At 46.2% G+C, this 6905-nt stretch overlaps 1 pseudogene; it reads right to left on the minus strand.

The window, feature by feature from the left end:
* Positions 1-2341: 2341 nt before the first annotated feature.
* LOC142002340 (olfactory receptor 52R1-like) lies at positions 2342-3340 on the minus strand (annotated as a pseudogene).
* Positions 3341-6905: the final 3565 nt, after the last annotated feature.

Raw genomic sequence — 6905 nt, forward strand, 5'->3', positions numbered from 1 at the left:
GACATACCAGAAGATGTCAGAACATATTATTACTAGAGCTGAGATGGTTGAATTTTTAATTAATATTCCTTCTGCTATATAGGAACTAGCTTATGTACCTAACATTATGCAGGTCTTTAACCCCTTTTCCCTAAGGCCGTTTCTACACATGACACTTTCTTCAAAAGTGGCATGCTAATAAGCGGCCTGAAATATGCTAATGAGGTGAGGTCACATGATTTGGAGTCCAGAAGACATTCTTCCGGACTCCAAAAAGCCATTTAGAAGTGTGGGACCCAGGGGGTCTTAGGGAAGGAAATCCTTCTTCTGGAGGCCCCTTCTTCCCAAAATTTTTCAGGCTTATGCTAATGAGACATGGGGAATTTGCATCCATGCCTCATTAGCATATTTTGAGCCATTTATTAGCATGCCTTTGAAAGTGGCATGTGTAGAAACAGCCTAAGGGACCCAAAGTCATTGCTGATTCAGCTGGGAAATATGCCCTAGGATGATTGGGATCAGTTTGTGATGTTGCTTGTAGAGGTGGCCAGAGAGGGGGAGGGTTTAACTCATGAGGACCAGATAATCACATGGCACAGTAAGATGGGATGGGGTACACTGGATACTGAGATGCTGTAGGTTGGGTACTAGGAAAAATTATTTCACCAGGAGGGTGGTGAAGCACTGGAATGTGTTACCTAGAGAGATGGTGGAATCTCCATCCCCAGAGGGTTTTTAAGTCCCGGCTTGACAAAGTCCTGGCTGGGATGATTTAGTTAGGGTTGGTTTTGCTGGACTAGATGACTTCCTGAGGTCCCTTCCAGCCCCAGAATTCAGTGATTCTATGTGGTAAGATTGGCAAATATGGCAGATGACATAAAATGATTGGGGTTTACTTATGTGCTGGGGAGTTAATAAGATTCAGAAAATCCCTGGGAATACAGGGAAGAAAAAATGGAATCTCATGGAGGTTGCAACCCCTGGAATTCTCATGGGTGATACTGATATACTAGGTATGTGGGTTTTTTTCTGCCTGGTCAGATGGGTTTATTAATATAATGGGAACAGGTAAAGGTGTTCTTGAGCATGTGGGTGGAGGAGTATAGTATGCAAACATGCATTTTACAACCACCTCAAATCCTGTCTCAAGTCCAGGTGAAGAAATCAGTCAGGAGGGATGTGGAGAATTATATTATATAATGGAGATATACCTATCTTATAGAGCTGGAAGGGATCTTGAGAGATCTTTGAGTCCAGTCCCCTGCACTGACAGCAGAGCCTGTCACCATCCCTGACAGATTTTGTTTTAAGTGTATTTGCCCCAAATCCCTAAATGACCCCCCTCAAGGGCTGAGCTCACACCTGTGGGTTCAGCAGGCTAACACTCAAACCACTGAGCTGTCCATCCCCCCAGGGGAGAGGCAAACCAGTAAAAGACCAAAACATGCCTCTCCCTGACCGTAGCACAACCTCACTCCTTACCCCTTTGAAGCAGTACAAAAGTGGTGGGATGGAGACCTCACACTCACTACCCCCGAAAATGGAACATGGCTAAAAATTATAAGGGTTGGGAGTCAAGACTTTCATTTCAGGCATAATTATGCCTGCTAAGCAGAGGGGCAGATCAGAACTATGGATACTTTTTTTGGAAACTAAACCCAATACACACCACATTTCCTGTATCTTGGAATTCCGCTCTTTTGCTTTCTCTGTGTGTGAGATGAACCAGGAGAGAGAGAGTGGCGGGGAAGATCTCTAAGGCTATGCTTACACTGCAGAGCGATTTTGGGATACTCAGGTATCCCAAAATAGCAAGCCTGCATCTAAGAAAGTCACCTGCTATTTCGAAATATTTTTCTAAATACCAGGCACACTATTTTAGCATCCCTCTAAACCTTGTTGCAGGAGAAGTAAAGGATGCATCGAGATAGTGCAGTATTTTGACATTCAGTGCTGTGTAGAGCTTCCCAAATGCCAAAATAGCCTATTTCTAAATTAACTCAAACTAGAAGATGCAATTTTCATAGTGAAAATTGCTTATCACATTTTGATTAAAGGGTGCAGTGTAAACATGTCCTAACAGGGACCTGTGAAGTGGAGGAGAGGAGCAAGAGATAGGGGTGAGATCCTGGGGGCAGAGTCAGAGCAACGGCAAAGCCCTGGCTGAAGAGGTGTGCAAAGAGCAGCTGTCCAGTTTCCAGCATTTAGAAAGATGGTAACCCACTGAGTCACGCACGCAGTGATTCTCAGATGTGTCTCATGGAAACAGCACAGCACAGGCAGGAAATATTTGATGTCTTTTTCACTCTCCAGGAGATGATTCAGAGTTTGGCTAGAGTGCCAGAACACCAGAAGAAATCTTTTAAGACCTTTTGTAAGTCAACAGGAGCAGCAGTCTTTTCTGGATCTGTTTGGTCTTCACCCCATAGATGATAGGGTTTAGCATGGGAGGTACCAGGATGTACAGACTGGCAATGAGAACCTGGAAATGAAGAGGCACGTTCTTTCCAAATCTATGTGTGAGGAAGGAGAAGAGAGCTGGAATATAAAAGGCTAAAATAACACAGAGGTGGGAGGTGCAGGTCCCAAAAGTCTTGAGCCGGGCGTCCTTTGTGGGGAGGCTGAATATGACCCTGAGGATCTGAGTATAGGACAGAGCAATGCAAGAAATATCCACACCACTCACAAAGAACACCACAAAGAGCCCATAATAATTGTTGATACGGGTGTCGGCACAGGCCAGCTTCACCACAGCCATGTGCTCACAGTACGGCTGGGGGATGATGTTGGTATTGCAATATGGCCACCGCCGCAGCAGGAAGGAGTAGGGCAGTGCAAGCATGACACCACGCAGGACCACGGCCAGGCCAATCTTGGCCACCGTGGAGTTTGTGAGGACGGTGGAATGTCGCAGGGGATGGCAGATGGCCACGTAGCGATCCAAAGCCATTGCCACAAAGATCGCAGACTCCATTGCCGCGAAGCTATGAATGAAGAAGATTTGGGTGAGGCAGGCACTGAAATCAATCTCCCTGGAATTGAACCAGAAGATTGACAGCATTTTAGGCAGGATAGAAAAAGACAGGACCAGGTCTGCAATGGCCAGCATGCAGAGGAAATAGTACATGGGCACATGGAGGCCCGGCTCCCTTTTCACAACAAACAGGATGGTGAAATTTCCCAAAATGTCTATAACATACATGGCACAGAAGGGGATGGAGATCCAGACATGAGCTGCTTCCAGGCCAGGAATGCCAAGAAGGATGAAATTGGAGGGGTTTTTGAAGTCGGTGGTGTTAGAATCTGCCATTGAGTAGAGGAAAAGGTGTCCAACTCTGTCACAGAACGGTGTCTTCTACATCTACTGAAAATTCCCCTGGCTTCTGTATGTGCCCAGTGTCTAGGATGGTGATCACTGTGCAAACACCTGGAAGGAGAGAAAATGTTAATATGACAAATTACTTGCATTCCCTGGGGCTGATATCATGGGAAAGCAGAATATTTGCTCCTCACAACCTTACAAATTTAGTTATTCAGAGAAAGGATTTTGAAGTCATTGAGGACAACCAGTTCATACCGAGCTCCCTGTGTGCTGTTGTGACCACAAGGGATGGTGCAATTTTTGGATGCATAAGCCAGGGAGTGGTAAGATGGAGGAGGGAGAGGATTTTACCTTTACACATAGCATTCATGAAACTAACTACATCCAATTCCATCTCCAAATTTCAAAATGGACTTTGAGAAACCAGAGAGGCACTGAAGAGAAACAACAATTGGAGGCTGGTGGAAATGATGGACAGTGAGTAACTTAGAAAGCTTCACTGAGTCATACTGTTGGAACAGACTTCAGAAGGTCATAGAGTTCAACCCCCTGCTAAAAGGAGGATCAATCGCAACAAAAGCATTCCAGCCAGGGGTTTTTGAAGACAGAACTTAAATATCTCTACTGAAGTAGGTTCTCCCATCTCCTTAGGTAACCTGTTCAAATGCTTCACCATCTTGGTGGTATCATTTTTTTTCTAATATCCAGCTGAGAATTTCTATCCCACTGCAACCTGAAATCATTGTTCCTCATTCTGTAATCTATCGGAGGAGTAGCTGTGTTAGTCTGTGGCACCTTATAGAATAACAGATATTTTGGAGCATAAGCTTTCTTGAGCAAAGACCCACTTTGTCAGATACTTGGGTCACTAGCTCCTCTACCTTCTCTTCTAATATGAAGACCAGCTTGCACTTTGTACAGATGAAGTCTCTTCTATCCTCTGGGAGGAAAACAAACATTGAACATCCTGTGCATGTCACAACAGCTGCTCTCTCACTATCCATACTGTTATCCTTCTGATGCACACCTCTGAAGTATTTATCATCTCCTGAAAACCTGAAAGGGACAAGAGATGGAGAGAGAAAGGCAACCTCTGCGGAGCTCCACCAAGGTGAATTCCCAAGCAAACTCCCTCTGTCACCTGACACTCTGTTTTGCACTCCGTTAGCTGTGAATTCATCTATTTATCTTACCAGAAAGACTACCAAGGGAGAAATTTTATGGAGATAAAAACATGGGGGTTACTGGGTTGTGTAATCTACCAGAGAAATGTAGAGCAATTCCCTAATGGCTGGGAGCAGAAGACAGGAAAATTCCTATTAGAAATAAGGGCTAAATGTTTAGCATTGAGGGCGATTAACTATTGGAATGAGCTGCTAAGGGGAGTAGTGGATTCTTCAGCTCCACAAGTCTGCAGATCCAGACTGGCTGTTTTCCTGGAATATCTGTGTGGGGCTTGTCTAATTTTAAAATGCTACTGCAGAACTGCCAGAGGATTTCAGTGTCGGCAGAATTCACACTGCTGGCACAGGTTCCTCTGTCAGTTTAGGTGATCCATCTCCTAGAAAGGATGTAGCTGGGGTGGTGGGATCCAGCTGACAAATCTACACCTCTCAGAGGTGTGGATTTATTCGCCGTTGCAAATGCATTTTCACTTGCATTAGGAGGGGCATGGCATGAAAGTCACAGCAGGCGATAGTGCTCCTCTATTCAGTTCTAGATAGGCCTCAGCTCAAGAACTGTGTCCAGTGCTGGTCACCGCAGTGGGTTCAAACCACATCAGAAAAGATTCCAGTGACATCTCATGAAAATATTTGCTAACTGTAAAGACAGTAAAAGACACAACTTGTGAGGCTGTGGAAGCTCCTTGAGTGGAGGTTTTCATAAGGATGCTGGAAAGCCACCTGCCTGCTTTGGCAGAGACACAAAAAATCCTGAATACTGGTAGTATGCTTTGACTAGCTGACCCTTATGGTACCTTTCTCCTGCTACGCTGATCCAGCCAAGGATGCCCACCTTCCTGCCTTCTGGGCCCCCTCTGTCCTGCAGGGCCAGAAGCTGCAGTATCCACCAACCAAGGCGTAGCATTGGGATAATCGCCCATCTGTAGAGCAACATAAATGCTCAACCAGCTCAGTTTTGAAAGGGATCAGTTTTAAGGCACCAGCATGAAGGAACACAGCCCCAAAGAGGACCAACATCCCCCCCTCCCATTAATCTGTCTTACCCTGTGTAGAAGCCTTACATGGATAAAGTTCCTAAGTTCAGTCCCCTTTATTAATAAAAGAGAGATATACACAGTGGTTCCGCCCTCTCCCATGTACGTTGGGCTTGATAATAACCAAAATTTTTTTTGAAATATAAGAAATAGGATTTGAGTGATTGCAAGTGAAAACAGTCAGAACAAAGTAAGCTACTATGCTAAATAAACAAAACAAGCCAGCTAAACGTTAGGGTGACCATATTTTCCTAAACCTAATATGGGACACCAGGTAAAATTACGCATATTCCCATGAGTTCCAGGGCAATCAACTCACATTAAGGACTACAAACATTCAAATTAATATCAAGTTCACTGAGTCCCAATTAAAAAAAGATAGTCCTTTTTATTTACCTTCTTATCTTTAAAGTTTGCCTGGGGGTTAGGTCACACACACACACACACACACACACACACACACACACACTAATATGATCCAACCCTCCCTTCCCTTTGCTCTCCAACCCCCATGCCTTGCTAAGCTTGTGGGATGGATCCCCTTCTCCTGGTACCTGGTACCTGGCACCACATCTTGTCAAAGCAACATGTGTGTGGGGGGGAGTGGGTCACATGGAGTCACAGCCCCCAAATCCCTGACTCCTACTGGTGTTCACACCAGAACATGGCAAACAAGAGCCCTTTGGCATTTTGAGAGAGGGAAAGGAGAGGAACTGCTTCCAGCCAAAAGTGGTGGGGGTGAGGCTAGGGATGACCTGGACCGTGTTTTTCCAGACATCATCTCTTCTCTCTGTCTCTCTCTCCACCCCGGCTCCCCTGGGATTAGAACAGCTTGTCCCTTCCTGCCTGCAGAGCGTGGAAAGGCAGCTAACACCTCCAAGCTCCTGCTGGCCACTGACACAACCCAGCCACCTCCTGTCCCTGGCTATCGCATGGGGTTAAGATCTAAGTAGGTATTGAGTATTAGAGCCTGGGAACCCGACTGCAGGGGCTTCTGAGAACCAGGCCAGAGAGGTGGCTCAGCCAGAGAAGGTGCCTAAGGGACAGAGCAGCCCCACACTCTCTGGCGTGTAGGGCCTAGGGTCGGGGCAGCATATGACACTGGTGTTAAGTGCTCCCCTGCCTGGGGACTTGTAGAGTTGGGGCACAAACAGGCTGAAAATAGCTTCCTCCCTGCCCCTGCAGGGCTTAGCTGAGGGGCAGCTTCCCCATGGCAGTGCTACGTGAAGCTTTGATGCATGCAGGGCTTGGCTACGCCTGGCTGATGCCCCAGATCAGGTCTTTCCCTGGGTGCTGGCCCAGCCAAGAGGAGGAAGGAACACACCATCCAGGCTGCTGGTTAGCAGGGGCTGGTTCTCCTCACCCACTGGGAGGAAACTATGGAGA

Source organism: Carettochelys insculpta, chromosome 1 (genome assembly GCF_033958435.1).
Source record: "Carettochelys insculpta isolate YL-2023 chromosome 1, ASM3395843v1, whole genome shotgun sequence".
Taxonomy (NCBI): domain Eukaryota; kingdom Metazoa; phylum Chordata; order Testudines; family Carettochelyidae; genus Carettochelys; species Carettochelys insculpta.